At 39.9% G+C, this 10,891-nt stretch overlaps 1 protein-coding gene across 2 annotated transcripts in view; it reads right to left on the bottom strand.

The window, feature by feature from the left end:
- The window catches only part of LOC122630282 (latrophilin Cirl-like), a 247,514-nt gene extending 236,714 nt beyond the window's left edge, over positions 1-10,800 (bottom strand). The window contains exons 1-2 of one of the 2 annotated variants that reach the window (XM_043814624.1): positions 9,637-10,800; positions 8,977-9,521 (exon numbers count right to left, since the gene is read on the bottom strand). The gene's annotated coding sequence lies outside the window, so the exon portion shown is untranslated. Of the gene's footprint in view, positions 1-8,976 lie in introns of both variants that reach the window. The other variant, XM_043814623.1, reaches the window with a different exon arrangement.
- Between the last annotated feature and the right edge of the window lie 91 nt (positions 10,801-10,891).

Genomic DNA, 10,891 nt, shown 5'->3' with positions numbered 1-10,891 from the left:
CGTAACGCAGCAAAAAGATTTCCTTAAGTCACCTTAAGCCGCTTACTAAAAAAAACATCTTGAAGAGAAGGAGATTCTTTTATACTTAAGTACGGCTAAGTATATACTCTTTAAGACGAACGCTTTAAAGCGTTCACGATAGAGGAAAGTAGGTTAATAGTGAGGAGAACGTTATTGTGCGAGCGAGAAACTCTGCTCGTCGTAACTTGCTAGATGCGACCGATTCCGAAGGGATTAGTGTGTGCGACCTAAGAATACGGGTCGAGTTTCCGCGAGCGATTCGTTCGATATCGGACTTACTTTCCTTCGGAAAACGAAAAATAAATAGATTGATAGATGATAGAGTTTAGTTAAAACGTTTTCAATATACTATTTTACTCTCGCGTTGAATTTTTTTCAGAAAGCTTTCTCGAAATTGAAACATGATTAGAATAAAGGAATATTTTTCACGATATTGAAACTGAGAAAAATTCGTCGATAGATTTATATATTCTCGTACGAGGCCTCGCTATCGTAAGATTATCAAATATTAACCAACGTTGCAGTAAAAAAAAAAGCACACTTAAAAGAATTGTATTATAGCATCATTTACGTATCAAATTACAGTATTTATATTAAATTAGCGAAGAATATAACGAAAGGAATATACATTGCAGAAAGAACAAAAAAAAATCGAAAGAAGAGTAACACGAAGTTGTTATCATTAAACCAAATATTTTTTGGGAAACAAAGTTAAGTAACAATAGGATGGAAGTAACTCATGTCGGACCAGAAAAAAAACTAGAGGTTCGAATAATCCTAGAATCAAACGTCCCAAAGGTTAATTACTGTAGAAACAAGTGTTCAAAATGAGAGTAAAATACAGTATGCAATTGAACTCATAGGAGCAACGAGAGAGAAATGTGGTTCTTTCTGGGATCAGCCAGGCATCGATCACCAATGTGTATGGGTTATGAGCGAGCCTTCCGATTTTATTATCCTTCATTCAAAACGCTGACACGCCCTATGGAGAATTCGAATTGGCGACTCGTCGAATAATACGAAGCTGGTTAATCGCGATCTCTCTTTCTCTCTTTCTTTCTTTCTTTCTCTCTCTCCCTTTCTCTCTCTCTTTTTCTTTCTCTCTTTCTCTTTCTCCCTTCTTCTCTCGTATTACGTTTTACATCGAGATCGCAGCAAGGTACGTTCCCTCCTATCTAATTAAACGAACCTAATATCTACTCACGCTTACTCGAAAACGTTTCTAACGAAGAAACCTTTTCATCTCGACACGTTTGCAAAATGTGATATTTCAAGTTACTTTTCCTACTTTTATATTTCCATTTTTAAAAAGGTAATTCTTCACATATCCTTTTTTGGTATTATTAATTATGTATTATCCGTTTCTACTTGGTTTTTATTTTCTTTTATTTCACTTATTCGACTTTATTCGCGAACACGAACGAAGAAACTAAATGAAATCTAGCGAGAAAAGCCGAATGGAATCGATTTAATGAAGAAACGAATCGTTCGCATCGTGATCCTATATCTACGCTATAAACTAGCGAAAAACTCAACGCATTAACGTTACGTATACGATCTCGGGATACGATCGATCATTGCGTCTATTAAAGAAGTCTGCGTCGGCGTTGTTCGATCAATAATAAGAAATATATCTCCAACGAAGAGCATCGATGCGTCTACTTGACGCGAGTCATCCATCAGAAGTTGCTCGATCAAAAGCGATTACGAAACGAAGTTGAGGGCTTCGAGATACCTATGTTCATATACTCGGCTTGAACCGATGTTAGAACGTTGCCGAGCACGATAAAAAAGAAAAAGAAGAAGGAACTTTCACCAAGAGAAAGAAAAAGAAAAGAAATAAAAAGAGCCCATTGCCCTTTGCCCTTCGTGGGAAGGACTTTCTTTGGAATACCATAAGTATTAAGCCTGTAAAAATATAAATAATGAAATAAGTATATGAAAAATATTATAAGAACACATAGATGAATTTATACAAATGTAACTAGGCAATTTTTTTTTATGTAAATATTTTTATATCATTTTCTTTTGTATTGAGATATTCGAACGTGATAAGATATAAATGATATCGTTGGCCCATACTGTACTGTCTCATACTACGTCGATATTGGACGAAACGGAGTCGAATGTAGCATTTGTCACGGCTATATTAAGGGCATACGTGGCATCAGCTTTATTAGATAAAATCGCATCAAGAGGATCGTATAGGACAGAGTTAATTGAATGATTGGTCCTCATCCACTCTCGTCTGGCCGCATCGCATTTTCCAACCGCACTACTCAGAGATGTAGCCGTGCAAACGTGAAATAAACGCGTATCTATTCGCACAGGTGCGTACAAAATACTATACACGCGTATATATGTACATACATACATATATAAATATATATATATATATGTATTTACATATATACAGATATATACATATTCAGGTACGTTCATTGTACATACGTCGGAAAAACACTTTCCCGTGTTTCGTTTGACGCAGTTTGCGGATCGGTAATGCAAATTCCACGCTGCCCTGCTTGGCTTCGTTGCTTTCGGCCAGATGAATTTTCAGATATAGAACTCACCACATTTCACCTTTAGCAGGTTCCCCAGCGTAAAGGGGATGGAAATTTTGTACCATTGAGGTCGCATTAATTTCGTTAAGTTTCAGTAGGCAACAGGCTTGAATTACATCGTGAAACGAGACTACGTATATTATTTACAATTGTAAATCGAGTTACAATTTATGAAAGTTATCAAATATTTTAAGGTTTCGAAGAATGAACGAGTGGATAAATAATTTCAAAGAATTTCATCAAAATATATAAGGGAAAGAGAGAGACAAAGAAAGCAAGAAAGAAAGAAAGAAAGAAAGAAAGAAAGAGTTTACAGAAGCATCCAACTAGCTCGTTCCACGTCGACATATACATCATACTGTTTGTCTGTGTACGGATTCGAATAAAATCGATATTCGTTGTAAAAAAGCACTCGAACGAATCGAACGAAGTCTGGCAATGCGATACGAGGGTGGTGATGTTGAAAGCCAATAATGCCAACGAGTTATTGTTCCGTAGATACGTAGAAACGGTTCACTGATATGTCTTAACGACAATGCCCTTTCGATAACGCGCTTCAGAAGGCATGACTGTTACGCTTGCGAAATTATTATAATGAAAGCTTTTGACGTATCTAATTACTTCGCGTTGTGACATTCTCATTCTCTCTCTTTCTATATTTCTCTCTTGTTAATTTTTTCTTTTTTTTTTTTTCGCGTTCGAGTTCGTCTCCCGTCGATTCAATAAACTCGACTCATGGTATATACATACGTTCGTTATACATCCGGCAGTCCGTATGGCACTGTATGCGCGAAAGATAATAGAAGCTACGTGCTCGTTGCATAAGCCGCACACGGTTAACGACCACGGCCGAGAACGCGTCGTTCGTGTTTCCGATCGTCATCGTTGACGTCGACGTCGTCTTCGTCTCGTCTTTCGTTTTCTCGCATTACGAGAAATATATCTATCGATTTCTTTGTAAATTTTTCCAATACTTTTTTTCTTTTTTCATACGCTTCCATATTCCACCGCTTTTTTTTTGTTTCCATCAACAAACTCACAAAAATTCATAGATTTTCATGCTACAAGTTACAACGATATTTCGTTAAATTTTTCATTGCACAAACAAGAATAATCTTTAAAAATCGTTTACTTTCAGAGGAAATAACGAGAGAATTTCTCATCAACGAGAGAATTATTCGTACAAATCTTTTAGGATTTCGGTGTTACGGGACAGAGGGTGTGAATGATTCACAAGTGTTTTGCATTCTTTTCAGAGAAATAGAAAAGCGGGATCGACGTTTCGGAAAAACGAAATTGTGTCAAGCGTACACATACACGGAGCGTCATAAACGTCTGTTAACTATACGTGTAGGTGTGGAATGACACGTACACGGTGTTAATATGTATGTAGGCGTTGCTATTGTCTTTCTCGCGAAGTAATCGTGCCTCTCCGAGTTAACGACTCGTACTCGGTACGGATTGTAGAGACGGAGCGTACGATGTGTCGTCGTGCGCGCGTATGAACTCTTTACAAAAGGAAAAATTCGATGGCGAGGGAAAACCACGCGAGAAGAGCCGCTCGACTAGCTTTAGTCGCATTCTCACTCTATTTCTCTCTCTCTCCTGCTCTTTCTCTTATTCGAGATGATACATCCATCGGATGAGTCAGAAAACGTGGAGGAAAGCGCTCGAAGGTGGAACCTACTTTTCATCGTGCACGTTTAACCGCCTACTCGCGAATATTAATTTACTAGCATCTATGTCTACATAGTTATAGGGATATATATGTACCTATACGAACTAAGAAATGCCATACCAATAGAATAGAAGAGTACGAAGCGAAAACATTGCTTCGGACCACGTCGACTTACTTCGACGGAAGAATTACTTTTATTATGGTTGACCCGACACACAAGCCGCACGAAGACAGCACGTTTCGCTTCCGTATTACCGTCTCTTGAATCGAGTCGGTTGATTCTCGAACCCCATAAGCATGGATAATGGCTTGTCTTTCTTCGCTTATCGATGTACCGTTCCTCTTGTTATTCGCTTCTTCGTTACGCTTATATTTGACTCTCGAGCTTTGTAAACGTTTATTTACCTACTGCATACTTTGTTTTTTTAAGTCAAGTGTTTCAATAGCGTAACAGTAGCTCACTTTTATGTTCTGAACCAATACTCGTGATCGATAAATTACACCTTTTACATTTTGTATCAAAACTTTACTCAGTTCCTGTTTTATTTGTCTTTAATAATGAATAAAAACGACAATCACATAGCCACGACCATAATTCAGAGCGACGATCATGCGGTATTCATAACTTTAACACGAAGCAATTATCGATTACTGTTTTCCTCTCGATTTATTTTTATTGAAATATGTTTAGTTAAGCTTTTTAAAAACACAAAGGCACTGTGGAAAATTGTATCGAATTATTTGATATTGAACAGAGTTTAATATATATGTCTGTATATATACATATATGTATATACACATACGATAGAATAAAATTTAATTACGTCGTTTTCCCAGCGTATAGAAAATAAGAGAAAATTGGTAGGATGTAAGAATAAAGAAAAAAGAAGAGAAATAGTTGGCATTAAGGTAGAGAACAGAGCACGATTATTTCGTGCAAAGTGCAAGAGAAGGATTCGTGACTTAGAAATTATCGAGTTATTCGAAGAGCTCTGTGTCCGTTAATCGCTTCTACCTTCAGATTCTTCCTCGATCCTATTCGTTTCTTACTTTCTATTCCTTTTTATTATTTTCTTTTGATTCCTTTAGGATTGAATAGTCGGATAAATCTTTAAAGTCTAGTCGCACTTTCTCTCGATACATTCTTCATTTTCAAAAAGAATATCGGTCATTTGAATATCAAATTCTTTGTTTTTAATTTCTCAAGTGGAATAATATTCAAAGTAGATGCTAACGCATTACTGATTTTTATGAATTAATCATACGTCTAATTGCTAATATTACCAACAGAATGGTCCTATCTATCTATCTATCTATTTATCTATCTATTTATATATATATATATATAGAAGAAATAAGAAAGTAGAGACAAAATAATACAAGAGAAAGAAGAAAGTAGAGACAAAAGTGAAAATAGGTCATAATACGAAAAGTGTTAGATGAATGGAGAGAGAGGAGGTCACCACGGGGTGGTCAAAGTCTGATTCGAAGATAACATCGATGGACGGCTCGCGTCACAATAAAATTAAATTCGTATCTCGTGATCGTGATAGCTACTGCGCGACATGACCTCCTGCTTCCATATAGAGCGAGTCGAGCAAAATAGCTATACCTACGTAAGTCCTCGAGCCTTCGTTCTTTAGACTCCCTTCTCGAATAGTTTTGATTCATGAGACGGGTGTAACTCGAGCATACGTGTTACAAGCGTGTGCGTGCACACCTTGAGATTTCTTTCTCTCTCTTTCTCTCTTTCTTTTGCTTCATGTCTTTTTCTCTCTTCTCTCTCTCTCCCTCTTTTCTCCTTTTCGCGGCGCTCCTCTCTCGTTCCGCCTTTCTTTCTTCGGACACAGCGAAATCCGACACTGCATACCAGTAACCCGACTTCCAGGGCGTTCTACCTCGAATCCTCTTCCTTTCTCTCTCTTTCTCTTCTGCCAGTCACGTTCCTCTACTCCTCTCGCGGTATACCTTCGAACACGTGTCAACATGTCGGTTGACATAGATTTTTCGCCGAGATAGAAGCTCGAAAATAAAAGGAGGATCCGAAACGCGGCTGGTAAGAGAAGGAGAGGATTCGATCGAGCTCTCTTATTCTCTCTCTTTCTCGCTCTTTATCTCTTTTTCACTTTCTGTCTCTCTTTCTCTTTCGACCGTCACCGAGGATGAGGACCACGAGATAACACGTTACACGGAGGAAGAGGGAATTCCAAAACCAGTTTTCAACTCGCATCGGTAGTCATGAGGAAAAAGAAAAGACTAGGAAAGAAAAGAAGAGGTGCTCTGGGCGCGTTTAGAGGTGCGGCTTAACACCAGGAGGCACGAGTCTTCTTCCTTCGATCCTGGTAGGATCGAAACTGGCGCCTTCTTACTAAATTAATAACCTTTTCTAGCTAAAATTCTTCGTTATCGTAGCACCGTACTCGTGAGAAGAGCCAAAGTGAAACCTTTCAGATGTAATGATTAAATGATTAGGAGAGACGTTAGTAAATATGATAGGATCTCAAAGTCCTACATAATTCTTTAATTTATCTACTCTCGCAAGTACCTTTTAAATAATCATTGTAAATAATTAATCTCCTGTAGGCACCTTTTAATCAATTAAAATGTAAATAGATAATGAAAGAAAGTATTTAACGTAGATCATAATTTTTAATGAAGAGTCAATAGTTTATGAACTCTTACATATGTCATACTTGCCACGACATCGATTGCTTTCACAGATACGTGAATGACTACGTTACATATTTTTTATCGGCGATTATAACAATTGTATAACAATCGTTTATCACAAAATGTCATATTTTCGTTGGAATGAACTCTGAGAAATAAAAGAAATTTTTGTTGAAACAAATAAAATATCTTTTAGGAATACAAATATAAAAAAATATAAAAGAGTGCAAGGGGTTAACTCGTGTTAGGCAGGTCTTATACTTGAACGGGATTTCCTAATGTTCCGCTAGGTGACGTGGTAATTCTTTCTCTCATAGTAATTCTTGAAGATATTACTCGAGAAAAGAGAAAGGCATCGTACATGCATACAATACAACTGACGCTCGTTATTACACTTCTTTGAAAAGATACTCGATGAATATCCAAAGGGTCGAAGGTCGAAAAGTTCCGACTGCGAGAAAATGTCACGTATAGGTATACCCGTTGCACGATAATTTGCTCGATCTTCCTACGAGTTGGTATGCATCAACCCAAGACCTCACTCTAAGAAACACTAAGGAAACCGTGAACGAGGTAAGATCTCTTGGTCCTTTCTCCGTTGACTGCAACTCGTGATATATTCCTTATAATTTCATAGGACCGGTGTATTGCTTCCTTTGCTAGGTACCATCCATTCCGGAAAATGGTGCAATTTTGTCTCCGTAGTTTGTACGGCCTGAAACGAGGTGCAATAGCACCCTCTCTTCTGTCTCCTTCTATCTCTCTGTCTCGACACGATTTAAACGCAAGAACCATTACACATAACGTTCCATACGTTTTCTCTCTAGCTCCGTTTTCGAGCTTATTGTTAGTCGGTCTTTAGTTTGGTCGGAGATAACTTGAACGAAACTGTAGACAATTTTGTTGTAAAAGAAAGAAAGAGAGGGAGAGAAAAAAGGGAGAGAGAGAGAGAGAGAGAGAGAGAGAGAGAGAGAGAGAGAGAGAGAGAAGATAGAAGAGTAAAAAGATAAAAGAGGAAAATCTTGACGCAATGTTTCCTCCTCGTTCTTCCCTTTACGACCCTTTTGCTTATCGACACTCGCGCAGCTTGCCACGACGTCGATATTACGCGTTTCGACGGACGGTCCAAAACTCTATGGAGCGTATTCGCGACGGTATGTAGCGATAACCTTTTCGCTTTTCAGTTTTCGCGAGGATGACGGACGACGTGTATATAACGGACATGTATGCACCAACTTCTACTGATAAGGGAAAAGGGTTTCGACAGGCTTAAAAGCATCTTTACTCTATGGATATGTTCACCTATCTCGCTCTAACGAGTCAAAGACCTCGTGAGTGAACGTTGTTGGTTTCAAACTAATCGTAATAATTCTAATGGCGTGATGATATATGCATGAATCATTCATTCATCTTTCGTTCGAAGAAATATATTTTGGAATTTGATGGAATTTCGAATACTGAGCATTAATATTCGATTTTAAAGGATATACATATTTTTCTTTTTTAACCGTGAACGCCTAAGTCATTGATCCTTCAGAAAAATATTCCGAGCTTGAAGGACGATCTTTATGAAAATCCGAGGACTTCCCGTCACGATTCGTCATACGTTCTCGATTTGCTAAATCGCGCGAGAGTAAATTTCAAAGTGGGAGCACAGAATATCGTTACGTTCTTACGTTTCTTTTCTTCCGTCCCATAAAGGCTATTTTATAGAAAGGCATTTCTATCTTTCGCCTTCGCACTTTTATTCGCATTCTCTTTCTCTCGCGCGCATATACGCACACAAACACACACGCGCACACACAGTATACGCTTCAGCATTCGTAGATCCAGTTTCTCCGCTCTTTCGAACGGACCCTCGTCGTCGGGAAATTCGATTTCGAGGATTTGTCGGCGACAGGCGCTGCTGGTAGCAATGCATTCCTTTTTCCTCTTTCTCCTCTTCGAAGATAGGAAGAAAAACACGAATAAAAAGAGGAAGAGCCAACGCGCAGAGAAGAATACACATTCGCGTATGTGCGTGTAAAAATCAAGAGAACTCACCTTTCAAGAGAATTCGCGAGATCCAAACTCGAAAAGAAGAAACTCGAAGATCCTCTAGCGAGATTAAACGAATACGATTTTCGTCCTTCCACTTTTCACTGTTATTCGCGAATATTTAAGAACTTCTTTAAAGGATGTCGTAAAAAAAGAAAAAAAATAGCAGAAAGAAAACAAAGGGAAAAGTAACGAGAAAAAAGAAAATACAAGAGTATCGCGATACACTGTTCGTAATCCTGAAGAACGATGAATTCGTCGTTAGGGTAGCTAGGTTGGTCTCGTCGATCGACCGGAAACGACCGATCCTGCAGACCGCACAGTAATTACCGGTGTAGTTTGAATGCGATCTGAACTCACGCGTACGTACGTAGGTGCTGCTCCTCGATGGTTGATGTCCACGTGTACGTAACGCCGGATTAATTTGCCCCTGGCAGAGCACAACGCGTTGTAGTCGATACTACAATCGGAGGGTTCACCGTTCGCGGTAAAGTTGGCAGACTATCGTCCTGCCAACGCTTCAATACGTTTCGTTTTTCCTCGCCAGCTGTCTATATACATGCATATATGTATACGTATACATATACCCATACATATACATATACATATACGTATATATATATATATGCACGTATGTGCGTATTTATATAGGAGTTCAAGTCTGACCACTACGAGTTCGTTGATTATGTCGGTTTGTCCTACTCCTGAAAGCATGTGGTCGTTCCTATTGTTGTCGTCGTCATCGTCATTCTTGTTGTTCTTGTTGTTGCTAGCAACGTCAATGGCGATCGTACGCGTGCCCGTTCACGTGGTTCTACAATAATCCCGAAGTATCTCGCACTCGAAACGCACTCGGTAGCACTCGAGAGTACTCGATCGCACTCGCGCCGCGTGATCATGATGTTACCAAAGAGCACTGATTCGAGGCACACACAGCACCTGTACACGATGACTCTACACACCTCTCTAAGTACGCACGACTCTCCTTCAGCTTCTGTTTCTCTCTCTTTCTACTTCTTTCTCCTTCGAACACTCTGAGTTTCTATCACCAACTATCCATCTATCCATCCATCCATTCGTTCGTTCAATCTCTCCTTCTTCTTTTCGATCACTCACTCCCGCTCTCACCCTTTCTCTCCATTGAAGTACACGCGATACGCGTCCGGGCCTCGTTCTCGCGATCACCGATGGTCCTCGAGAACAAAGTACTACTCGAAATCGTTCTACCCTTTCGAAGGTCGACCACGGCGACGATAATTTTCAAAGGACAACGATGACGACGGCGACAACGACAAGGACAACGACGATGATGCACCTGTCACTTTTTTAATATCCATTCCTTTTCTAAAGTCGTGTTAATGACGACGACGATTATGAAATGACGACGATCGAACGATTAAAATCGTGGCCGGATAAACGCAAATAAAATGCATTCACTTTGACAAGTCCCTTTGAAAACACAGAAGATGGTAGCACGTAGGACGATGGATAAAAGACGTAGAGCAACGGAACGGCGCGGTTGGATCCGTGGACCGATCGAGACTGGATCCTTCGAGTCTCGACGAGCCGGCGGCGCGGCGTCGCGTATGCGCGCGTTTTCCTATACGCGCGCTCTTCCTTCCTCTCTACTCCTCCTCTCCCTCTCACAGCTTGGAATCGCCGAGGATGATCGATCGCGAATCCGCGAACGACGCTGCGGAGAACGCTCGCGAGAGGAGGGAGGGAGGGAGAGAGGGAGAGCGAGAGTGAAAGAGGGAATCGAAATCAACGACACCAGCTATCGTGTGGAGAGTAGCACACGTTGTGCTGCGCTCACGGCATCGCCGTGATCCGGTCTCTGAACACACTCTCGTTCAACTGTCGTTCCGAGCAGCTTGGCTCGCGGTTTAGTATCAGTGTTCGTTCTTTGCCACGGTGGGCG

The sequence above is a fragment of the Vespula pensylvanica genome, chromosome 6 (assembly GCF_014466175.1).
Source record: "Vespula pensylvanica isolate Volc-1 chromosome 6, ASM1446617v1, whole genome shotgun sequence".
NCBI lineage: Eukaryota > Metazoa > Arthropoda > Insecta > Hymenoptera > Vespidae > Vespula > Vespula pensylvanica.
Note: the sequence above shows the minus strand (reverse complement) of the source record. Positions and strands in the feature narration are given on the sequence as shown.